Here is a 27,739-nt window from a genome sequence, read left to right as displayed (position 1 = left end):
CATGGGGTCTCACTTAAAGTTTAAGTGTTCACATTAACACATTGTAGTGTCGGTTGGTTTTATCTCACGCTTGTATTTTTCATATCCACTTCCCCCTCTTTAGGGTGTATCTATATTATTGTCTATTTATTTCTAACTTTCCAAATGCATATGAGTCTTTTCCAACATATTTAGTATACTGCGCTATATCTGTATCTTCCTTTATCTCACCTATACTTTAGGTTACTCATGTATGAAAACCTAATACAATCATGAGGTGCTCCAAATTATCGATATATCATATAAAATCTTATCTGATGATTAGTACTCGAGTAATGTAATTGATGTAGAAATTTATCCAAAGGCACATTCTATGTATTCTGGTCAATAGTCAGTTAATACTTGTAGTCGCTTCAATCCTACTTAGGCAGCACTTATATTCCGATGATTAGTGTCCAAAATTTTCTTGAAGTAATATTTTTGTCCCAACCTATATCATCTCTTTCTTTATGAGGGATGCATATTGCACCACTTATTCCTCCTGTCTACTGTCTTTGTCCCCTAAGGATTTCCCTATTTCGAGGTGAGATTATTTGCACGCAGTACCCTTCTAGGCCTCATGCCTTTCATCCTTATCGTATACCCGATGGTATCTTCTAATCTCACTTAGAATCATAGAAACTTGGTTTTAATAGCAGTCTTGTCTTATCACCTTTTCATCGTACTATACCTTCAGTTCGTAAATGTCTATTTCCCTTTGTGTACGATACTCATACTTAAGTAATTACGTCTATCTTGAGTGCTTCCTTCAGTAGTCCTTTCATTTCTCGTTTTTTTATAAAACAACATCTTCTGTCTACCTCTACTTCTTCTTAGCATACCAGTCATTTCTGGCATTCATCCTGTCTTGTTACTCACTTTTACTTTCGTTACCGCTTGACCTTTTATTTTGAACCTTCCTTATGAGTCTATGTAAGTTTTCTTATTCATTCTCTGCTTGCTTTTCTGTTTTCGACAAACCACATCATATCCTTTAGTTATTTCCTTACTAGGATTTACTTATTCTCATAACGATCCTTGTTATATTCACATGACATCCTGTTCACATTCAATCTCATAGTATAACACTTCTTAACTGTCTTCATTATTCTTACTATGGGTTAATTATACTCGGTGAGGTAAAGCAGTTAACCTTTGTCTAAATCATCCCTTAGCCTCACCAGTCTTTTCCAAATTCTTTTTCCATGCCAATATTGACCTCCTCATTACTATTACCATCACTTCGGTTATTAACTTATTTCTCAAGGTTAGCCATACTCATAGTTTAGTCAAATCTCATTCCTATTATAGACAAGGCATACTACAACCTTGTATCTTATTCTCCTTTTATTTCTAGGAAAATTTGGGCAGAGTTTCCTTTATATTTCTTATTATCTCAACACCTGCATGCAGAAAATGCCAACAATGCCTAGGTCCAACACATATATTCATATCATATCATATCACAGCTACACAGGGTGCCCAATATCAATAACAGTATAAAATGATGGACTTACCTCGTATGTCCAACTCAAACTGCACCTGTTACACTTTCCTGTGTACTTTTTCTTAAAATTTCTAGCTTTACATGTCAATCGTAATTCAACACCTCACCGACATATATCTTTCGTGCCTTTGCTTACTTGCGTGCTTTGTAACTTCTAATATCGTCAGTCACTTTCTTCTATTGATGTTGTCCTTTTGCTAAAATCACAGGTTAGTATGAGGAATTTCATTTCCTATGACTCAGCCCTATCGCACGATCTTAGATATGAAAGAAAGTAACATCCTAAATGTTCGATAGCCTTCTGTTTATAGATATGGTGCACAACACACCGATAAACAAAACTCTACTAGATACGATCTATAGATACTCCAAGGATGAACTGCTCTGATACCACTACTATCACGACACAACCCCATAGGCCGCGACTGGGATTTGACCCGGACCCCTATACACATAACTATCAAATATAAGGATTGTATACAAGAACCCATTAAATATAAGGATTGCACATAAGAACCCCGGTGGGTGATTATATTTTCATACACATGTCACGTCTTTCATTTGCATTATATTAGGAAAGGGTACGCAAGCCAACAAGGCTGCCATAACATACTAATATTTACAATACACCGTATAGTCCCAGCTGCAACGATCTTGTAACCAACCTACATACATATGTCTACAAACCTCTAAAAATATCAATGGTAACATATGGCAGGAAAGGGCCCCCGCCATACCCCTAAATAGACAAGTACGTACAACAGTGGTTCAGTGACAAAAGCTCGGCTCCGACATAATAGACCTCTTCCCAAGCTTGCTGGATGGAGTCCTAAGCTGGTGGATCCCCAACACGTGTGTTTGTACCTGCGGGCATAAAATGAAGCCCCCCAAAGAAAAAAGGGGGTTAGTACAACATATGTACTGAGTATATAAAGCATAACGTAGTATAAATGAGAGCACATCTACGATAAGGCTTAGGATATAACTATGTTATTTAAGAAACCACTGTACTTGTACCTACGGAATCATCAAAGTATGCATGCTCATACCATATAATATAGTCGTCCCTTTCAGGCACTCGGTGAATCATATATTTGTAGGACCATCATAGGGCCCGGTCCTATCATCACCTTATCACACCACATCATCATATATATACATACGTACCTGAACCTCTAGTGAGGGACTCAGTGAGTCAGTGCAGTAAACTATGCATGATTACATACCCGGCTCAGGACTCGGTGAAAGAAGTCTTACAGTATTCACTAATGGAGTAGTGAGTAACTATATGCAATTTGAATCATTATTAGAGACTCGACAGTATAAGAAGACTAAGCTATCGTCTGAGCACTAGAGTAGTACTGTAGTCATCTCAAGTGCCCTTTAATTGCCATTAGGGGCTATATCAATTAGAATCTCGGGACCCTAGCCATGTATTAAAGTAAGGCCAGATGGCTAAGGACTCATGAGCATGTGTTTTCATACAGTCCTTAAGACTAGGAGCCCGTATACTCATTATTTCCTTAACATATAGAAGGTTCAAGAAAATTAGTTCAACTATTATAAAAGTTTGATATCCAAAAGTGAATAAGAGACACTTAGGAATGGAATAACCTCAGCAATCATATCATCTTTTACTTATATCTAGGACATGCCAAAGAAGAGAAAGGATAGGCTTTACATACTTACTACTTCCTATCATATAGAAGACTTGAGAGGCAATAACTCAATTATTGCGGGAGTTCTAACATCAAAAAGTGGGTAAGAGTTATGAATCATACTCAGAGCTTTATGAATGAAATTATACCCACCTTTCATATACAAACCACTTATGGCTAAGATATGCAAAAAGAAAAGAGAGATAGCTTTACATACCTCTTATCGATTGATTTTAACTCGGCTTATCTCGTCGTCCTCTGAACCTATTTAACACGAAGGTAATACTAATATTAATAACCTTTAAATTTCCAGCTTCTAAATCTACAACCAAGTACCCATAGGAATCAATTCCTTATTCGCCTTTCTAGACTAGACTATAAGTTAGTTAAGAAGTTAACGGAATTCGGGCAGCATCTCCTCTATAACTCGCCCTATCCGAACTTCCAATTAACCTCCAAACCTTAGCAAACATATTAACCAAAAAAACTAGCATCCAATACAAAATTGCACCACTTCAACATTACACAAAACAATTCCCAAACAGCCCGCTCAAACTACGACTCCAAAATACGTTTTCAATCTTTATTTAGTAAAATCTCAACCACACAAAACAGGATGTGATGTGGCTGAAACCAGAATCACTTATATCTATAGTTAGACATGTTTTCAGACTGGCAACTCTACAAAACAACTCCCAATACAACACCACAATAACAGCGACACTAGCCAAACTTTAACCCATTAGAATATCGTCAAAACAGCCCCTATACGGCCTGCAATATCCTTCAGCTGTAACATACATATTTTCACGTTTCCAACTCATATTTACACATCCATAACATTCTTAAACATTTACCAAAATGTGGGAGACGAGAATCAAGCCATACCTTGCCAAAAATCAACTTTGGAAGCTCCTTACCATGCTGAAAATTTGCGGGCTGTTCGCGTCACTTCTTTGATGCCCTAAATAGTTATTTTACATTGTTAAAAACTGTTATTTAATCATAGGGTACCTTAAACAATTAAGTCATGGAGCGAAATCGAGGCTTACCTTGGTAGCCATGCTTGGCCATAGCTCTCCCTCTCTAATTCTATGGTTTTTTCTATTTTTTTCCAAGCTTAAAGATGAAGAATGAAAATATTCAGCAAATTGCATGTATATATACCCTTTTTAAAAGGGTGACACGTGGAATCCCTTTAGGGGTGACATGTGGAAGCCCTCTAGGATGCCACTTCAGCCTATGCGGCCACTCATATGCCGCCACATGGCAGTGGGGTCCACACCAAGAAGGTGAGTCACCTACTTGGTCCAAGTAGGTGCATCACCTACTTGGTCCAAGTAGGTGCATCACCTACTTAGTCCAAGTAGGTGCATCACCTACTTGCTTCAAAGTAGGTGCTACACATCCTTTCGCCTCTTCCGTGGGTTTGTAATCTCGTCTTACTTTAAGAACCTATATAATTCTTGCTACTTAAGCTCGACGTGTACTCAAGTAGCTCTAGTATGTAAGACATCCAAGTTGGTATCTTACGCGAGTAAGTTGAGTCCTACGACTTCTTATTTAGCCTTCAACCCTTTTCAAATCCTTATAACCCTATTTCCAACCTTCACACTTATGGCGCATCACATCCTCTATTCCTTAGAGTTATTTGATAACATTATAGATAATCTGGGTCACATGGCAACTGTTAAGAAGTTTAAGAAAGCTTTTCGATGTACAAAAGTATGGGGCATAACAACTAATCTAGTCATGTATATTGTAACCCATCTTCAACGAGTCCAGGGCCAGGTATGTAATCATGTGCAGTTCACTGCATTATCCACCGAGTCCCTTATCAAAGGGCCGGGTACACTATATGAAGACATGATAATGCAATGACATGATCAACTCACCGAGTCCCTCACTAGAGGGCTGGGTACGTATATATATATATGTGATGATGATGTGATATGATGTGATGGCCTCGGGCCCTATGATGGTCCTACAGTTATGATTCACCGAGTCCCTAAAAGGGCCGACTATATTGTATAATATGAGCATGCATGTTTTCATGATCCATAAGGTACAAGTACAGTGTTTTCTTAAGTAACATGTTTATCCCCCTAACTCTCTCTATTTCAGATATTCTTCCAGTTATGCTTTGTATACTCAATACATATGTCGTACTGACCCTCTTTCTCAGGGGGCTACATTTCATGCCCATAGGTATAGGTACACACTTTCGGGATCCGCCAGCATAGAAGTCCCACTCAACAATTAAGAAGCTCTCTATTGTGCTGGAGCCTAGATTTTGGTACCAACCCTTGATGTATATATTTATCTATTTACGGGTACGGCGGGGGCCCTGTCCCGCCTTATGTTACTGTTCTTACTCTTAGAGATTGGTGGAAATGTATGTGGATTATGTATATATGTATATGGGTTGTATATATATATATGTGCAGTTCTTCCTATAAGACAGATGTTTTGGGTCGTCCCCTTTATCATGGAAGCCTTGTCGGCTTGCGCGGGTTTTATTATGGGACGGCCCTATATGTTATGATGGCCTCGTCAGCTTATATGTTATCATTCCTGTTGATACATTATAACTCAAACAGGGGACATATTTACTTATAGTTAACAGGGGTATATGGGAGTGTCTAGTTCGGGCACCCATCACGGCCTACGGGGTTGGATCATGACACCCATGTAGCATCCTCAACCTCTTGGATCCTCTACAACACTTTGACAGAAGCTACTTCCTTTTTCCTTAACCTTCTAATATGCCAGCCTAGTATTTCAACCGGTACTTCCTCATAGGATAAACTCTCTTTTACACCAATGATGCAAACAGGCACAATAGAGTTAGGATCACCTACACACCTTTTCAGCAATGACACATGAACCACCGGATGCACCAATGCCTATTCCTAGGGAAACTCCAACTTATATGCTACCTTACCAATCTGGCTCAAAATTTGATATGGCCCAACACATCAGGGAATAAGCTTCCCTTTCTTTCCAAAATGCATTACACCCATCATGGGTGAGATTTTCAAGTAAACCCAATCATTGACCTCAAATTCAATCTCCCTTCTCGTCACTTCTAAATAGGTTTTTTGTCGACTTTAGGAAGTCTTCAATCTTTCTCTAATAAATCAAACCTTATCCATGGCCTTATGTACCAACTTAGGTCCTATCAAGGCAACTTCACTAACTTTAAACCAACCAATAGGAGACCTACACCTCCTACCATGTAAGGCTTCGAATGGGGCCATCTAAATGCTAGAATGATAGCTATTATTATATGCAAACTCGATCAATGACAAATGATCATCCAAATTACCCTTAAAGACAATAACACATGCCTTCAACATGCCTTCCAAGGTCTAAATGGTACATTTGTCTTGACCATCCATTTGAGGGTAAAAGTTGTGCTCAACTTAACTTGGGCTCAGTGAAAGATGCATTGAGGCATCCACGAGTGGAGTAGTGAGAAACTAAATATAATATAAAATACAAAACATTTCTAGAGACTCAATAGCGTAACTCCGATGCCAAGTCATATAAGAGAAATTGATCGATAATCATAGTGCATATCTTTTAGATGTCACGATGGTCTATGCCAAAATAGTCTTTCTGAAATCGTTTGCATATTTCAAAATATATTATAGGGCTCAATGATATAATTAAATTAAGTTATCATTCAAAATCAAGACAAAAGTCATATCAAGTACCTTTTGAAAGTCACTATGGATTACATCAAAATGGAACTTCTGGAATTATATACTCGAATCAAAGCATAATAAAATGTTCTTTGGAAATCAAGAAATTGGCCATCCTAGTAGCTCTAGGAATAGGAACTTCTTTGGAACCATAAAAAAATTCATATATTTGTTTCATAAAGACCACATCAAAAGAAAGATAAGATTTTCATACTTATGTCAAAACATGCCAAGAGAAAGAATAAGCTTTACATACTTATGCCAAAAATATGCTAAAAGGAGGAAACATTAGCTTTACATACCTCTTACGGATTACTCTTAACACGTTTGCCTCATCGTCTCTTGAACCTATTTAATATGAAAGTAATTCTAAGGTTAGTTACCTTCGACTTTCTAGCTTGTAATTCTACCACCAATTACCCATAGGAACCAATCCCTTATCCATTCCCTTAGACTAGTTCATTACTAGTTTTGAAGTTGGCGAAAATCGGGCAGCATCTCCCCTATAACTTGCCCTATCCAAACTTCCGTTTTAACCTCCAAACCTTATCAGCCAATCAAAAACAACAATTAGCAGCATATATACAAGTAAACCACTTCAACATTACATAACACAAACTCCAAACAACTCGCTTAAAACTATGATACCAAAATAGAGTTTTTAATCTCTATTTCATAAAACCTTTAACCACACGAATCGAGGTGTCATGTGGATTTAACCAGAAGAATATACAGTCATTTTTAGTCATTTTCAATCCCTTCATTACTAAAAAACAATGCTCAACACAACACCACAATAACAACGACTCTAGCCAAACTTTAACCCGTTAAAATCGTTTCAAACCAGCCCCTACATGACCTGCAATGTTCTTTAGTCGTAACATGTATATTTTAATGTTTACAATATGTATTTATACCTTCATAACTTGTCCAAACCCTTACTAAAATATGGGAGAAGAGATCCAAGCCATACCTTGCTAGAACTTGCTAAAACTGGCCTCAAAAGTTCTCTTAACATGCTGAAAATTGATGGGCTATTCGCGTCCCTTTTCGCTGCCCCAAATAGTAATTTTATACTGTTAGACACCTTCATGTAGTTGTGGGATAACTTAAATAATTAATTCACAAAATGAAAGTCGGAGGCTTACCTCAAATTGGCCAAATCCATGGCTGCCTTCTCTCTTTTCTCACATTTTTTTCTCTTCTTTGTTGCTGATTTTTGGATGAAAATGACTTAATAGTCATCACAACATGTATATATATGTGTCCTTAAGAGGTTACATGTGGCAGCCCATAGGGGTGACACATGGCAGCCTCCTAGGGCGCCACCTCATCCATGCGCCCACTCACATGCTGCCACATGGCAGCATGGGGTCCACCCCAAGCATGTGAGTCACCTAATTAATCCAAGTAGGTGCATCACCTACTTGTTTCACGTAGGCGCGTCGTCTCCTTATTTTCCTTCTATGGGTTCGTAATCTCGTCTCACTTTAAGAGCCTATGTATTCTTTGCTACCTAAGCTCGACGTGTACTCAAGTAGCTTAAGTACGTAAGATATCTAAGTTGGTAGCTTACGCAAGTAAGTCGAGTCCCATGACTTATTATTTTGCCCCCCAACTCATTTCAAATCCTTATAACCCTATTTCCAGTCTTCTCTCTTATGGAGTATCTCCTTCTCCGTTTCTTAGGATTATTTGATAGCGTTATCGATTATCCGACTCACATGACAACTTCTAAGAAACTTAAGAGCTTTCTCAGAAACTTAAGAAGCATTCCAAAGTACAAAAGTATGGGATGTAACAAACTTCTTCCGGATTCTTATAAACATATTTCCAATCTTCCCTACTATCAAGTATCACATTCTCTCTTCCTTAGAGTTGTTTGGTAGCGTTATAGATTATCCAGCTCACATGGTAACTTCTAAGAAGCTAAAGAACCTTTCAAGGTATAAAAGTGTGGGGTATAACACCTTTATACATAACTTTCATGAAAATTATAACTTGAACATACTTGTAATCCATGATCATAAATCATAGTCAAATTTAGAGTAAAACACACATACATAATTAATTTAGATAAAAATCATGAGAATACTTGAAATCATTGAACTTCATGATCATGCTTCACAATATCATCATTGAAAATAGCTTCATGCATGGGCAATCGTAATTTAACTTGAAATCATGTAATTCATGTAGAAATATACTTATAATGATCATCTATAATGACTAAAAACATAATTGAAATATCTCAATGCAATTCATCAAAGTTAGTGTTACAACCCAATTGAAATTAATGATATGTTTGAATGAAAACCTTGGCACTCCATGGGGGAAAGGGACCCATGGATCAATCCCTACATACCTTGACTGAAAATGAAATTTTGAATTTGAGAAAGAAGGCTTGATCTTGAAAAAACCCTAACCAAAGCTTGATGGAGATGATGAACTCTAGAGTAACCTTGGGAGAGAAGTCTTAGACGTGTTTGGGGGAATAATGAGGAAATAAAAAGGGTTTAGGATTATTTAGGACCAATTTTGTAATAAATCTAGTCCTAAAAATGTCCACATACATTAATAAATTATAGGAAAAAAACTAAACTACCTCACATTAAAACTTGAGTCGGACAGACCTATGAGGGCACTCTACAATTAGTAGAGGTAGCGATGAGTCATAGGAATGACTTGTCCCGCATGCCTTTCAAAAGTCCTGAAAATTGAGTCTCTGAACTTTCTATATAGGTTGTGTCTATGACTCATTCTCAAGTCTATGAATCGCATTTGTCCTCTAGGTACTCAGAAACAATTCTCTGACTTTGCATACAACTCAACTTTATGAGTCGTAGTCCTCTCTATGATTCATTTTGTCAAGTCATAGAAGAGGTTCTGAGGGTTGAATATTTGTAGGGTATCAGGCCTGCATTATGACCCCATTCTATGAGCTATGGATTGTTTCCCAAGTCATTTGATGACTCGTATACCCTCATACTTTCCTTAGCCAAATTTCTATCTTTTATTTCACTTCGATGAGTCATCTTTACGACTCATAGTATCCTAACAAGTCGTAGACTGACTCATAGATTTGGGTCAGTCCAAATTCTCTTGAATTTTCCTTTCTTTCAACTTTCTGACTTTCGGGGTGTTACAATATTTCCCCCGTTGGAACATTCGTCCTCAAATGAGATTAACTTAGCATAGAAATGACATGAAACGAGGACTAGAAACCCAACATATATACGATGACACATATAAAAGCATAAACCATGGGATTTTCAATCTCAACATAAATCATGACTTTAAAACCAACTTCATGAACATGCATGCATATGAAATACATACGAGACTGAAATGTAGGAGTTTAATTTATTGGATCATAAACAACTTAGTACCTTAGGCTTTAATGGAAGGAAAGAGATACGGATAATGACTTATCATATCTGCTTCTGCTTCCCACATAGCACTTTCTACTTGTTGATTTCTCCACAACACCTTGACGGGTGCAACATCTTTATTCCTTAACCTCTCCACTTTCCGATCTAAGATTTTCGCCAAAACCTCCTCATAATTCCAATTCTCTTCAACTTTCAAAATTTCCATTCAATAGAATCTAGATCACCCACAAACTTTCTCAACATCGATACATGAAATACTGGATGAACCATAGCCAACTCATATGGAAAATCTAACTCATAAGCCACCTTGCCAATACACTTCAACATTTTGTAAGGTGACATATCTAAGACTCGATTTCCCTTTCTTACTGATATGCATTATACCCTTCATGGGTGAAACATTTAAATGCACCCAATCATCTACATCAAATTCAAGCTCTCTTCTTTCAGTGTCTGAATAGGACTTGTGACGACTTTGAGCCGCCTTTAATCTTTTACTTATGAGCCTTATTTTCTCCATTGCATCGGCTACCAAATTGGGACCAATCAATGACATCTTACCTACTTCAAACCATCCCACCGGGGATCTACATCTTCTTCCATATAAGGCTTCAAAATGAGCAATTTGGATGCTAGAGTGATAACAATTAATGTAGGTAAACTCAATCAATGTCAAATGCTCTTCCCAACTTCCTTTAAAATCAATCACACACACCCTTAACATGTCCTCCAAAGTTTGGATTGTTCTTTTGACTTGTCTATCAGTTTGAGGATGGAAAGCGGTACTTCACTTAAATTTTGTACCAAGACCTTTTTGAAATGACTTCCAAAAATGAGAAATAAATTGAGTACCTCTATCCGATATAATAGAAAAAGGAACACCATGAAGGTTTACAAGTTCACAAATGTATAACTTAGCATAGTCTTCGGCACCATGGGAAGTTTTAACCAGTAGGAAGTTTGTTGATTTAGTCATTCAGTCTACAACAACCCAAATAAAATCATATTGCCTCCTAGTATGAGGCAAACCCATTACAAAGTCCATATTCACATCTCCCCACTTCCAAGTAGGAATTTCAATGTCTTAAGCTAAACCTCTCAATTTTTGATGTTCAACTTTCACTTATTGGAAATCAGGACACCTAGCCACGAACTATGCTATGGCTCCTTCATTCCATTCCATTAATACACTTCCCTCAAGTCACGATATATCTTGTTAGAGCCTAAATGAATTGAATACCGAGAACTATAGGCCTTATCCAATATCGATTCCCTTAGTCCATTAACATTAGGAACACACAAACGACCTTGGTAACGTAGTACTCCATCTCTTATTTATGAGAAAGCCTTAATGGATTTTTTGGTAACCGACTTCTTCAATTCAACCAAAATGGAATCATGGTCTTGTTTGTCCTTAACATCAGCCACAAGAGATGATTTAGAGCCATTATACAAAAGAACACCCCGTCATTGAAATCAACCAAACATACGCCTAAGTGTGCCAACCTATGGACATCCTTTACCAACTCCTTCTTACCTTCCTCAACATGTGAAACACTATCCATGGAAAAATGACTAAGAGCATCGGCTACAACATTCACCTTACCTGGATGGTACAACACACTCATACCATAGTTATTTAGCAGTTCAAGCCAGCTCCTTTGCCTAAGGTTCAAGTTGCTTTGACTAAACACATATTTCAACCTTTTTATGTCGGTGAACACATCAAAATGTTCCCCATAAAGATAATGACACCAAAATTTTAAAGTAAACACAACCGCCGCAAGTTTAAGATCATAGGTTGGATAGTTCCTTTCATGCATTTTTAGTTTTCTTGAGTGGGAGCATTAGTCAACCTAAATTACATTACTAAAAACTCAAAATGAAAATATCTTGTTCGAAAGGCCATCTGAGGAATATCACACTCCCTTATCCATAGTTGATGATAACCAAAATGGAGATCAAACCTTGAAAAGTAACTCGCAATTGGTTAAATAAATTATCTATCCTCAAAATTGGATACTTGTTCTTTATGGTGCCTTATTCAAATGCCAGTAATCTATACACATTTGGAGTGACCCATCTTTCTTCCTAACAAACAACATAAGAGCACCCAATGGTGACTTACTTGGCCTTAATGCCCTTATCCAATAAATCCATCAATTGCTCTTTCAACTCATTAAGTTCCACCGGAGCCATATGATATGAAGGAATAGAAATAGGTTGAGTGTTGGGAAGGAGATCTATGCCAAAATCAATTTCCTTTTTGGGAGGAACACCGGGAAAGTCATCGAGAAATACATTGAAATACTTATTAACTATAGGGACTGACTCATTAACCTATGGTGGCAAGTAGTTTAAGGGACTAGAGGTTGCTACTTAGGCTTTTGATAGGGCCCCCACCTCAAGTTCGCTCGGTGCTAAGTCAAATCCCACAGAATACATAGTACAGCATAGTAATCATATTTAACATATATCATAAACTTGTTCATAAACTTCATAATTCATAGAATAGCGCATTTTCATAACATAATTGCAATGTGAGTATTGGATTTCAACATTACAATATCATACTTGCATAATTTATGTCATTAGGTTCATAGGTCACCGCATAGGGCCCTATGTCACCTTTCTTCATAACTTGTATAAAAATCATAACTTGAACATACTTGTAATCCATGATCAGAATTCATACTCGAATCTAGAGTAAAACTCACATACATAATTAATTTAGATAAAAATCATGAGAATACTTGAAATCATCGAATTTCATGATCATGCTTCATAATATCATCATTGAAAATAGCTTCATGCATGGGCAATTATAATTTAACTTGAAATCATGTAATTCATATATATATATATATATATAATGACAATCTATAATGATTAAAAACATAATTGAAATAGCTCAATGCAATCCATCAAAATTATGGTTACAACCCAATTAAAATTCATGAGATTTTTGAATGAAAACCTTGGGACTCCATGGGTGAAAGGGACCCATGGATCAATCTCTATATACCTTGATTGAAAATGAAACTTTGAATATGAGAAAAAAGGCTTGATCTTGAAGAAACACTAACCAAAGCTTCATGATATTGATGAACTCTTGATGAACTTTGGGAGAGAAGTCTTAAACTTGTTTGGGGGAATAATGAGAAAATAAAAAGGGTTTAGGAGTATTTAGGACCAATTTCGTAATGAATCTAGACCTACAAACGTCCACAAACATTACTAATTTATAGGAAAAACACTATACTAATGCTAATAATAACGTGAGTCAGATAGCCTTACAAGGGCACTCTACGATTCATAGAGTTAGTGACAAGTCATAGGAATGACTCATCTTGCAAGCCCTGCAAAAGTCCTAAATATCGATTCTCTAAACTTTCTATACGAGTCGTGTCTACAATCATTCTCAACTCTATGAAAAGTAGACTTTATTTTTCCTACAAGTACTCCAAAACCATGAAAAAAAGTCTCTAACTTTGCATACGACTCACCTTTATGATTCATAGTCCTCTCTACAACTTGTCATGTCAAGTCGTAGAAGTGGTTTTGAGGGTTGAATATTTTTGGGGTATCAGACCTATATTATGACCCCATTATATAAGTTATGGACTCTTTCACGATTCGTTTGATGACTCGTATACTCTCATACTTGCCTTAGACAAATTTCCATCTTTAATTCACATCCAAGAGTTTTCTTTATGACTCGTAATAGCCTCTACAAGTCGTAGACTGACTCCTAGATCTGGGTCATTCCAAATTCTCTCAAGATTTTCCTTTCGTTAGACTTTTCAACTTTTGGGGTCTTGCAAATTAAGGAGAAAATCTTGAGACTCCATGGATGGAAAGGATCTATGGATGAATTCCCACATATCATGAAGAAGATCAAACCTGAAATTTGAAGAAGAAACTTGAATCTTAGAACCCTAGCTTGATGAAGAAGAAGGGCCATTTGGGAGAGAATCCTTGATGTCTTATAGTGATTTTGAGAAAATAAGAAGGAATAGTGATATTTTGAAGGATTTAGGTATTTATAGGCTTAGCATAATACCCCAAAACGTCTAGGTGCTTGTCACGACCCAACTCCGTAGGCCATGATTGGTGCCCGAGTTGGGCACCCATATGTACCCTTAGCCCCACTTAGTACATTAATCAAATAAATATAGGTAATGATTAGAAGGGATCTCTAAACAGATATAATGCACGAGGCCGATAGGCCATCACAAAACACAAAACAAAACCCAAAACATATATACAAAACCCACATCTCATGTCTACAGACCTCTACGGAATGATATCCTAGTCATATGACGGGACAGGGCCCCGCCGTACCCCTAAACAACGTATATATATATATACAACAGAAAGTGTCAGTACCAAAATAGGGCTCCAGACAAAGGAGCACTGTCGACCAACATGGTGGATATCCTAAGCGAGCGGATCAGCAAACCAATCGTCTGTACCTGCGGGCATGTAACGCAGCCCCCGAAGAAAGGGGGTCAGTACGGAAAATGTACCGAGTATGTAGAGCATGAACTGTAATAAGTAAAGTTATTTCCAGAGCAGAAAGTGCAAAAATGAGCAAAATATCTAGAAATATCAAATGCTTATCAAACCACATATAATGGGTTGTAATAAGTAAAGTCATTACCGCAATAGAATGTACAAAACTGAGCAAAATGTCCGGAGATATCAAATGCTGATCAAAACCTCAGATAATGTATGCAGAAAAACATATGTCATATCTGGCCCCATTATGGGACTCAGTGAACAAAGTGTGGTCGCCCTCCCATCATCGGCGCCACGGCACAGCATAACACCAGAGTAGGGAATATCTCTGTAACAAATCATATCATATCAGATAGCCATATCAAATCATATCATATCATATCATATCACAAACATATATGTACATGGCATAGCATAACTCCGTGGCATAACATTTACAACCCCATGTACATGTCATACCTTCCCCCTCACGTCGGGACACGGCGAACAATGCAGAGAAGTATGCACAATAACATATCCTGGCCCAGGCTCAGTGAAGGAAGCATTGAGGCATCCACGAGTGGAGTAGTGAGAAACTATATGCAATTTAAATCATATTTAAGACTCAATGGAATAATCAGAATGAGCTATCATTTAAAAATTGAGACGAGACTCATGTCAAGTACCTTTCGAAAGTTACCCTGGATTATATCAGAATAAATCTTTTGGAATCATATAGACGTATCGAAGCATAATAAAATACCTTTTGGAAATCAAGGAATTGGCTATCCTAATGGCTCTAGGAATAGGAACCTCTTTGAAATTATATAAAAGTCATATTTTTGTTTCATAAATACCATACCAAAACAAAGATTAGCTTTACATACTTATGTCAAAACATGAAAATCAAAAGAATATGCTTTACATACTTATGTCAAAAACATACCAAAAGAAAGAAAGGTTTTACATACTTATAACAAATACATGCCAAAAGAAGAGAAAGTATAAGCTTTACGTACTTATGACAAAGACATGCCAAAAGAAAGAAAGGTTCGCTTTACGTACCTGTTACGGATTACTCTTAACTATGCTCGCCCCGTCGTCTCTTGAACCTATTTAACATGAAATTAATACTAAGGTTAATAAACTTTCACTTTCCAATTTCCAACTCTACACCCAAGTAACCATAGGAATCATTTCCTTATCTATGTCTCTCGACTAGTTTATTACTAGCTCCGAATCTACCGAAAATCGGGCAGCATCTCCCCTGTAACTTGAACATCCCTGAGTTTTCAACTCGGCCACCATGTCAACAACCATACCAAAAAAAACAGCCAGAAGCATGTATACAAGTAAATCACTTCAACTTTACACAATACAAGCTCTATACAACTCATTCCAAACTACGGTACCAAAATAGAGTTTTTAACCTTTATTTCGTAAAATATGTAGTCATACCAAACGGAGGGTTGTGTGGCTGCAAACAGCAGTACCCACATCCATTTTTGAGTACTTTACAGCCCTGCAACACGCAATTAAACCACCACCAAACTGCAGCACCACCACAACAACACACTACGCGACTTCGATTTAACTACTACGACTTCCATTTAGTTTGTTTCCAACGTCAAACATCCTTATACATTTTTTTCCACTTCCAGCATATTTTAAGACATGTAATATACTTCATAACATCAACATAAAGTCCAGTTCAAAACAGAAAACTTTACCTTTCCCGAAATTCACCAAAACTCGCCAAAACTTGCCTCGGAATTTCCTTTAGCGCAGCTGAAACTTATTGGCTGTTTGGTAACGTTTTGGGCTGCTTCAAACCACAAAATTTCATTACTAATATCTTCATAACATCATGGTATAACTCATATAATTAATTCTTGGAACGGAATTGGAGAACTTACCTTTTTCTCCTCCCAAAACCGTAGCTCTTTCCTTCTTTCTACCTTAAGTTTCTCTTCTCTTCTCTTCTTTCTTTCTCTTGTCATTTCGTTTTTCTTGTATTGAATTCTCTAGATGAGTGTGGAAATTAATGATTCATAAGACTCATATATATATATACAACTTTAGGAGTGACACATGTCATCCCCTAAGTGGTGACACGTGTCAAGTCCTAAGTGGCGACACATGTCAAGACCTAAGTGGTGACACATGTCAAGGTTTCATTGGTCCAACACACCCCTTTTATCCAATCATGGGCTGCCATGTGGAATGTGGGGCCCACATGAGTCTTCTTGAAGACTTTGTGAAATTCCCATTTTACCCCTAGCCTTCCACAATATTACCATAGGCCACTTTGCGAATTTTCCTTTTTGCCCTTTGCCTTTTACAATATTTTCACACTATTAATGATCATAAATAATATTCATATCCAACTTGTATATTAAATAAATTTTGGAAGATGTTCATTCCCTTAACTTTACCACGGCTACCTTAAAACATCCAACCGTATAAAATACGGGATATAACATCCTCTATGAGAAATTCCAATTTTTGCCTCTATGAGAAATTCCAATTTTTGCCCCTTACTTTTTCTAATATTTCCAAGTTGAAATTCCAATTTAGTCATAAGAATTTTGTATCCAACAAGATCAAATATAGCCTTGTCCTTGACTTGTTACCATTATCTACAAAATATCCTAATGTGCAAAATACGGGTTATAACATTCTTCCCCCATTTTGAACATTCGTCCTCGAATGTTAAACTAACCTCATACGGTGTCTTCATACTTCTGGAGGGTTCCTCTTATTGTTGTCCTTTTAAGTATGCCCATTACCTATCCCTTCTTTCATATTTTTTAAGCTGCCGGGAAGCGTACGCTATAACTTGACCGTGCTGCATCAAGACACAATCTATTCCCACACCCGAAGCATCACAATAAATAACATACCCATATTGGTACCTCTGGAAGAGTTAGAACTAGAGTTGTAGTAAAATTCTCTTTCAATAACTTGAAGGTTCGTTGACAGGCACGAGTCCACTGGAATTTGACTCCCTTCTGAGTTAATCTTGACAATAGTGCTGAAATTCAAGCAAATTTCTCTACAGATATCCTATAATAACTTGTTAATCCCAAGAAGCTGCGTACCTCTGTAGGTGTCGTCGGCCTAGGCCATTCTTTATGGCCTCGATCTTCAGTGTATCTACCCGAATACCATCAGCCCTAATAATATATCCCAGAAGTGCCATAGAAGTCAACCAAAATTCACATTTGGAAAATTTAGCATATAGTTTCTGGTGTCAGAGTACTACAAGTACCGCTCTCAGATGATTTGCATGCTCTGCTTTTGACCGAGAATAAATCAGAATATTATCAATAAATATAATCATAAACATATCCAAGAATGGTCTAAATACTCGATTTATCAGGTCCATGAATACCGCTGGAGCATTTGTCAGGCCAAAAGACATCACTCTAAACTCGTAATGGCCATATTGGGTCCAGAATGTTGTCTTTCGTTTATCTGATTCTCTTACCTGCACCTGATGATAACCCGATCGCACGTCTATTTTTGAAAACCACTTAGCACCCTCCAACTGATCAAATAAATCATCAATCCTAGGAAGGGGGTGTTTATTCTTAATGGTTACCTTATTCAGTTGCCTGTAATCAATACACATCTGCAGCGACCCATCTTTCTTTTACACAAATAATACCGGGGCTCCCCAAGGTGAAGTACTCGGTCTGATGAGGCCTTTTTCCAGTAAGTTTTTTAACTGCTCCTTCAGCTCTTTTAATTCTGCAGATGCCATTCTGTATGGAGGAATATATATCATATGGGTATCTAGCAGCACATCTACGGTAAAGTCTATCTCCCATTCGGGAGGAAGGCCTGGAAGCTAGTCTGGGTATATATATGAGAATTCATTAACTACGGGAGCTGACTGAAGGGTTGGCGCTTCCTCTTCCAAATACTGTATGCGAACCAGGTGATAAACACAACCTTTTCTGATCATTTTTCTCGCCTTAAGGTAGGAAATAAACTTCCCTCTCGGCGATGCTATATTAACTGCCCATTCCATCACTGGTTCTCCTGAGAATTGAAAATATACTCGAACTACTAGATCTTACACGAGTCCTCATTCCTCGTTATGGGTTTCCTTTTTTTTGGTACTTGAGAATATTGTGATCCCTCTTTGGCCTAATATAATATGGTCTCGCGCCTTGCCGGTGATTTCTCTCGGGAGTTTCACTTACTGAGGTTTCCTTACTTTTCACCTCCTTCTAATAGTTTGATCTCTTTGTTTTCTATGTACTTACCCTCTTTATTTCCCAAATATTGCTCTACTAAAATCTCAAATTTAACCTACAGTCAAATAATAGTAGAGTATGTTGCAACAGTTGTACCTTTTATTCTTATTGTCGCTTGATCTTTGGTACCCTAGCGTGATTAATGCCTTCATTACCGTGACACCAGTTGTTGGAACTCACATGTCCACCGATATAATCGTACGTGGGACATCCTACACATTCATATATATATATGTATATATTCACTATCAACTAGACTACAAAATAGCTCCAAACGCTGTTCAAGCATATCGTTGTTCTAGAGCTGTGATGTACTTTCTGTCTCTTCACCAGCCTAGTCTACATCATCTTACGCGGCCTCTTACGGTTATATCCATTCCATAAACTTTAGTTTTCCCTTAAGTTACTCTAGCCTCTCATTTGTGTCTTACGTCTGAATATATAGAATTCTTGCATACTTCTCAAGGGGTCACCCATCCTAAAATTGCTCCCACCTGAGCACGCTTAACCTGATAACTTTGATGGAATTGGGTACATTAATGTTAATATAATCGCGTCCATTTCCTCATTTTACATTTATTACATTATTGGGAGCGAGTCGAGATCTTACAAATTCTGAGGCACTTTCGTAACACATCCATCTTTTACAATTACTATTTTACCCTTTTTGATCCTCAATCTTTACTTTTTGCTTTCGTGCGTGACTATCTTTTGTCCTGGACTACCAGATTCCCGAGGGTAGTGATCGCACCATCCATCAAGGTCTCTACCAATGATTCTTCACACGGTCTCAGATACCGCAGCTTATATCTATTTATTATTAGCCTCGAGATCCATCCATCTGTTATAGGATCTCATTTGGAGTGTAAGCGTTCCCATATACATATGATAGCATCAGTTGATTTTCTCTTACGCTTATATTTCTCTTGTCCACTTCCCCCTTTAGGGTGTACCCATGTCATCCTCTGTTCATTTTCAACTATTCATGCGCAAATGATTCTGTTTTAACATATTTAACATACCGCACCATGTCTACACCTTCTATTAGAACATCTATACTTTAGGTTGCCTCTATAAGAAACCTTAGTACAACCATGGGTTGCTTAGTATTCTCGATGAATATTACACAATCTAGTCCAAGTACTGGTACTCGAGTCATATAACTAATGTAGTAGTTTAGTCGAAGCTACATTCAATTCATCCCAATCCGTACGTCACTAGTGCTTATGGCCGTGTCCGATTCTCCATTCGGGGCACTTATACTCTGATGACACATGTTTCACATTTTGTTATCACAGTTTTTCCCAATGGATACTACTTGTTCCTTTAATAATTTCATAATGCCTCGGTTGTTTTGTAATTTCTGTTCTTTCTCCTCTAGGCATCCCACTATTTTCCAATATGGAGGTACATATACATAATACCCTTTTATGCCTCATGAGCTTTCATCCTTATCGTGTACCCGATACTAACTCCTAATCTTACTCACGACCATATCTTGTAGTTGCTTCCTTACTAAGCTTTACTTATTTCCATAACGATTCTCGTATATTCACAGTATACCCTACTCATATAACACTTCTTCACCTTCCTCACAATTCTTGCTACAGGTTAATTCTAGTTGGTGAGGCAAACGTATTCAAACTTTGTCTAAATCATCCCTCCGTATCGCAGGCCCTAATAAATCACCCCAGCATTTTTCCACCACATGAAACACGTGACCTTGAATTGCCTACAAATTTATGTTTTTCCATTCACAGGTTACACCTCCAATTAGTCGACTAGGAACTGATAATATGTCCCTATACAACATTTTCCCAACCTCCACCAGAGAGGAACTAATATCCACTAAGCATCAGAGTACTTCCTAGTACTTGACTCACATGGTCTTGAGTCGTGAACAATTTTTTTTCTAGTCCTCAAATAACAGCTGAGGGTTTTGTACTTTCTAGCAAGAATGAAACTCAATCGCTGGACACTTTTCCTTCCAACCGAAATTCTCTTTCGAATTATGACTGTCCAAGTAAAAATGGTACTCCTTTTACCAAAAACATAGAGGGAACCTCTTTCAGTTTTAGTCCAACGTTATAAATTTTACCCTATCGGTATCAACTTCCAAGACATCTTCTAAACGTATGTCTCAGTCTCTTCCTTGCTTTTGTTCCATTCTCAAAAAAAAATTGGGAATAGTTTCCTCTGTATTTTGTACTATCTCAAAACCTGCACGCAGAAGATAGCAACAATGCCTCACAGGGCCAACATATACATTTTTTTATATCACCTTATATCACAATCACACAGAGCTTTCAATATCAATAACCGTATGAAAATAATGGACTTACCTCATGTGTCTACCTCAAACTGCATTTATTGCACTTTCCTATCTACTTTCCTTTAAATTTTCAACTTTACATTTCAAGCTCAACACCTTACTCAATATATCACTTTCATACCTTTACTTACCCGTATACTATGTAGCTCCCAATATCATCCATCGCATTCCTCTATCGATATCGTTCCTTAGCTGAAATCAAATGTTAGAAAAATGAATTTCATGTCCTATGGATGGGCTCTATCGCACGATCTTAGATATGAAAGAAAGGTAACATCCTAAATGCTTTGTAGCCTCCTGTTTATAGATTTGGCGCGCAACACACTGATAAATAAGACTCTACTAGACATGGTCTGTAGACATTCCGATGAAGGACCGCTCTGATACCACTTCTGTCATGACCCAACTCCGTAGGCCATGACTGGTGCCCGAGTTGGGCACCCATACGTACCCTTAGCCCCACTTAGTACATTAATCAAATAAATATAGGTAATGATTAGAAGGGATCTCTAAACAGATATAATGCACGAGGCCGATAGGACATCACGAAACACAAAACAAAACCCAAAACATATATACAAAACCCACATCTCATGTCTACAGACCTCTACGGAATAATATCCTAGTCATATGACGGGATAGGGCCCCGCCGTACCCCTAAACAACGTATATATATATATACAACAGAAAGTGTCAGTACCAAAATATGGTTCCGAACAAAGGAGCACTGTCGACCAACATAGTGGATATCCTAAGCGAGCGGATCAGCAAACCAATCGTCTGTACCTGCGGGCATGTAACGCAGCCCCCGAAGAAAGGGGGTCAGTACGGAAAATGTACCGAGTATGTAGAGCATGAACTGTAATAAGTAAAGTTATTTCCAGAGCAGAAAGTGCAAAAATGAGCAAAATATCTAGAAATATCAAATGCTTATCAAACCACATATAATGGGTTGTAATAAGTAAAGTCATTACCGCAATAGAATGTACAAAACTGAGCAAAATGTCCGGAGATATCAAATGCTGATCAAAACCTCAGATAATGTATGCAGAAAAACATATGTCATATCTGGCCCCATTATGGGACTCAGTGAACAAAGTGTGGTCGCCCTCCCATCATCGGCGCCACGGCACAGCATAACACCAGAGTAGGGAATATCTCTGTAACAAATCATATCATATCAGATAGCCATATCAAATCATATCATATCATATCATATCACAAACATATATGTACATGGCACAGCATAACTCCGTGGCATAACATTTACCACCCCATGTACATGTCATACCTGCCCCCTCACGTCGGGACACGACGAATAATGCATAGAAGTATGCACGATAACATATCCTGGCCCAGACTCAGTGAAGGAAGCATTGAGGCATCCACGAGTGGAGTAGTGAGAAACTATATGCAATTTAAATCATATTTAAGACTCAATGGAATAATCAGAATGAGCTATCATTTAAAAATTGAGACGAGACTCATGTCAAGTACCTTTTGAAAGTTACCCTGGATTATATCAGAATAAATCTTCTGGAATCATATAGACGTATCGAAGCATAATAAAATACCTTTTGGAAATCAAGGAATTGGCTATCCTAATGGCTCAAGGAATAGGAACCTCTTTGAAATTATATAAAAGTCATATTTTTGTTTCATAAATACTATACCAAAACAAAGATTAGCTTTACATACTTATGTCAAAACATGAAAATCAAAAGAATATGCTTTACATACTTATGTCAAAAACATACCAAAAGAAAGAAAGGTTTTACATACTTATAACAAATACATGCCAAAAGAAGAGAAAGTATAAGCTTTACGTACTTATGACAAAGACATGGCGAAAGAAAGAAAGGTTCGCTTTACGTACCTGTTACGGATTACTCTTAACTATGCTCGCCCCGTCGTCTCTTGAACCTATTTAACATGAAATTAATACTAAGGTTAATAAACTTTCACTTTCCAATTTCCAACTCTACACCCAAGTAACCATAGGAATCATTTCCTTATCTATGTCTCTCGACTAGTTTATTACTAGCTCCGAATCTACCGAAAATCGGGCAGCATCTCCCCTGTAACTTGAACATCCCTGAGTTTTCAACTCGGCCACCATGTCAACAACCATACCAAAAAAAACAGCCAGAAGCATGTATACAAGTAAATCACTTCAACTTTACACAATACAAGCTCTATACAACTCATTCCAAACTACGGTACCAAAATAGAGTTTTTAACCTTTATTTCGTAAAATATGTAGTCATACCAAACGGAGGGTTGTGTGGCTGCAAACAGCAGCACCCACATACATTTTTGAGTACTTTACAGCCCTGCAACACGCAATTAAACCACCACCAAACTGCAGCACCACCACAACAACACACTACGCGACTTCGATTTAACTACTACGACTTCCATTTAGTTTGTTTCCAACGTCAAACATCCTTATACATTTTTTTCCACTTCCAGCATATTTTAAGACATGTAATATACTTCAAAACATCATCATAAAGTCCAGTTCAAAACAGAAAACTTTACCTTTCCCGAAATTCACCAAAACTCGCCAAAACTTGCCTCGGAATTTCCTTTAGCGCAGCTGAAACTTATTGGCTGTTTGGTAACGTTTTGGGCTGCTTCAAACCACAAAATTTCATTAATAATATCTTCATAACATCATGGTATAACTCATATAATTAATTCTTGGAACGGAATTGGAGAACTTACCTTTTTCTCCTCCCAAAACCGTAGCTCTTTCCTTCTTTCTACCTTAAGTTTCTCTTCTCTTCTCTTCTTTCTTTCTCTTGTCATTTCGTTTTTCTTGTATTGAATTCTCTAGATGAGTGTGGAAATTAATGATTCATAAGACTCATATATATATATACAACTTTAGGAGTGACACATGTCATCCCCTAAGTGGTGACACGTGTCAAGTCCTAAGTGGCGACACATGTCAAGACCTAAGTGGTGACACATGTCAAGGTTTCATTGGTCCAACACACCCCTTTTATCCAATCATGGGCTGCCATGTGGAATGTGGGGCCCACATGAGTCTTCTTGAAGACTTTGTGAAATTCCCATTTTACCCCTAGCCTTCCACAATATTACCATAGGCCACTTTGCGAATTTTCCTTTTTGCCCTTTGCCTTTTACAATATTTTCACACTATTAATGATCATAAATAATATTCATATCCAACTTGTATATTAAATAAATTTTGGAAGATGTTCATTCCCTTAACTTTACCACGGCTACCTTAAAACATCCAACCGTATAAAATACGGGATATAACATCCTCTATGAGAAATTCCAATTTTTGCCTCTATGAGAAATTCCAATTTTTGCCCCTTACTTTTTCTAATATTTCCAAGTTGAAATTCCAATTTAGTCATAAGAATTTTGTATCCAACAAGATCAAATATAGCCTTGTCCTTGACTTGTTACCATTATCTCCAAAATATCCTAATGTGCAAAATACGGGTTATAACATTGGTTAGTTAAAATAATGAGAAAAGACAAAAATTCCCTTCATTAAAGTCTATCAGATTGACCCACGAATGGGTTCCTATGGGTCATTGGTTAGTCAACATTGGTACCAGTCATCAAAATAGTGCACCAAAAATCAAGATCTAGAAGTTATAAGTTGTCCCTACGAACATGTTCTATAGGTCGTTCACTCTTCTGCGGGTAGTACGGATGGTCCATATAACACATCAACAATTATCCAAATTTCCCAATCTTTGGACCTGTCTTACAACCAAGGTCTATGGTTCATCAAGAATCCTACAAGTCATAAGGACCCCTCTTCATGGCAATGTTTCCAAAATAAGAAATACATAGTCTCTGATCGCTTCTTACGAATCAATCCTATGGATCGTAGGAACTCCTATGGTCTGTAAGTACTCCTCATAGAGTGATAGGACGCTTAGTGAAATTTCATTCCCCAAGACCATTTCTATGGGTCACTTCTTTAGGTCATCAAATTCCCTATGAGTCATTAACTTTACTCGTCTCAGAACCAAAAATCTACATAAGTGTTGGGCTCCCTACGACTACTTTCTTATGGCTCATAGAACTTCCTACAGTCTGTAGGTATGACTGTAGGAGCCTACACCAGTAATTATTTAACTTTTTCAGATGAAACTTTCTTTGTTTGGCTTTTCATCTTTTGGGGTCTTACAAAAACATGCAACTTAAAACATACTAAAAACTTAAGTAGGTGACTACAAGGACATGCAACATCTAAGACTAAATATGGGAGATACTATAAACAAACATATAACCATGTGAGCTATTACATGAAGTTTGATATATAATTCTCATCGAAAGGGCACAATATACTTTGCCAAGGTATGAAGGTCGATCTGAGCTAATGTGCTACTATTAATATAATGTCTATAAAGGACTAAGGAGTTAGCCCTCAACTAATGGGTGACCCTTATAATCCTATGGTGGGATGTAGTTCTGTGATAAGTTGGTATTTTACCGACTCATTGGACTCAAATTAATGAGTTATTTCTATGTTTTAGTGCTAATTGAAGGGGTTATAGGCCCTAGTTCTCTTATGTGAAGGTAATCCTTCGAAAAAGAAAATTCAAAGAATTTGGAGCTGAAAACTACTAAAGCACACTATTGAAAGAATTGGCACCTCAGAGAAGCTGATAGAAATATCGCTAGTTGGACTAGAGCAAGCTATCTCAGAACTTGCACTTCAATTGGTGCAGTATAATGATCGATCAATGATTTTCTAGTCCTAATGCAAAAGTGTAAGACTTTGAAAGTTAAAAAGTCAAAAAATTGAGTTCAAGTTTTAAACCACAACCTTTGGTACCAGGTGGTCCTTTATGGAGCCACCATGGCTAATTTAGGACACCGTAGACTGTAGAGTAGCCTCGTGGTAGGGATAAGTATTAGGGGAAGGAAACAAAAAGTGACCCCAGATGGGTTCATGACCCGTAGATAACACCATAGGCTGGGGAAGGGTCTGTGGATACCTAAACCTCCAAAGCACTTCAAGGTCATCCCCATAGAGGTCTCTACGAGAGGACTTTAAGGTGGAGTTCAGTCTTGTAGACCTTGCAGCTACTCAAGGGAATCCTAGTAGAAACCTTAGACCCAAATGACATTGCTCGCATAGGTTTAAAATTATTAATATGGCATAGATAAATGATCTATATATAAAACAAAGATAGAGAAAGTATCATCACGAAGTCTACCATGACAAAATAGTCTCTCCCTTCTCGATTTGGGAGTACATCAGATTCTATGTTATTGTTCACATGGTCTTATATGTCGATTAAAGGTCATAGATCACATCAAGGTATATGAAAAGGTATAAAGTTCTCATGATGATAATGATGCATTGACCATATGAGGTTATATTTTAATGGTTTTCAAGGTTTCACTCATATTTTAAGATATCAGTCATGTATCTCATGATTCATATTAATTTTGTCTTTTATTCATTTCTCATGCATACTTCTCACATACTTAGTGCATTCAATGTACTAACTCCTACTTTTTCCAATATTGTATCATAATGTAGGGTCGAACAATCATTGTGTACCTCCTATTTGTGAGTAGAGTTAAGCAAACTTTCACTAGTGGTGAGTCCTCATGCTTCAAGGATAAGACTTTTATCTTATTCTTCTTATAAATTTCTTATGCTGTCATAGATGAGTTAGGAGGTTGTCTTATACCCCCATCTAGTTAGTAGAGGCATGTTGGATGATATGGAGTCTATGTTGTCTTTCATTTCGAGTTGAGACTTATTCTCCTATAATAAGACTTTCATGTTGAGACTTTATTTCAGCGTCTATGTCTTGATTTATTTCTTTACTCACCTTATGTATGCTCATCTATTATATGCTAAGAGGCTTCATTGGGGTCTCTCAGGATTCTAATCTCCGTGTCACACCTAGGATCTTGCTTGGGTCGTGACACACTTGATACAAGAATACAAGGTTTAAAGTATTCTAGGAAGTCTAATATTTTGCATCAAGTAGAAATTTGTTCATTGGTGTGAAACATGTCACATCATTAATAGGAAGCTATGAGGTATTTTAGAAAAAAATCATTTGTTTCATGATCTCATTATGCGATAAAGTTGAACTCTGAGGCTTCCTCCTCTAACTCTTCCTCTTTATAATTTAAGAAATATGCTTCCCTGAAAGAATGCCAAAGAGGAGAAACCAACTCCAAATGACCTTCGAATGAACAAGTTTCCTATGTAGAGTTCAGTGTCATTTTCCAAGTTCTTGCCAAGCCATGGCGGTTCAAGTGAACCGAGAGGTGGTAGATCCCGTGAACCCAAATGTGGGTACAACAGCTAGCCAAGTTCATTATTTTTTTCTACCCCAT

At 37.4% G+C, this 27,739-nt stretch overlaps 2 long non-coding RNA genes across 2 annotated transcripts; both read right to left on the bottom strand.

Moving 5' to 3' along the window:
• Positions 1–15,844: 15,844 nt before the first annotated feature.
• On the bottom strand, positions 15,845–16,808 carry LOC129887858 (uncharacterized). Its single transcript, XR_008766505.1, has 3 exons — positions 16,699–16,808; positions 16,513–16,604; positions 15,845–15,894 (listed from the first exon to the last, which is right to left on the bottom strand). It is a non-coding gene; the product is annotated as an uncharacterized LOC129887858 (long non-coding RNA).
• A 6,444-nt stretch (positions 16,809–23,252) lies between these two features.
• Positions 23,253–24,216, bottom strand: LOC129887854 (uncharacterized). Its single transcript, XR_008766503.1, has 3 exons — positions 24,107–24,216; positions 23,921–24,012; positions 23,253–23,302 (listed from the first exon to the last, which is right to left on the bottom strand). It is a non-coding gene; the product is annotated as an uncharacterized LOC129887854 (long non-coding RNA).
• Positions 24,217–27,739: the final 3,523 nt, after the last annotated feature.

This window comes from Solanum dulcamara, chromosome 1 (genome assembly GCF_947179165.1).
Source record: "Solanum dulcamara chromosome 1, daSolDulc1.2, whole genome shotgun sequence".
Taxonomy (NCBI): domain Eukaryota; kingdom Viridiplantae; phylum Streptophyta; class Magnoliopsida; order Solanales; family Solanaceae; genus Solanum; species Solanum dulcamara.
The sequence above is the reverse complement of the archived record's forward strand: the minus strand, read 5'-3'. Positions and strand labels throughout refer to the sequence as shown.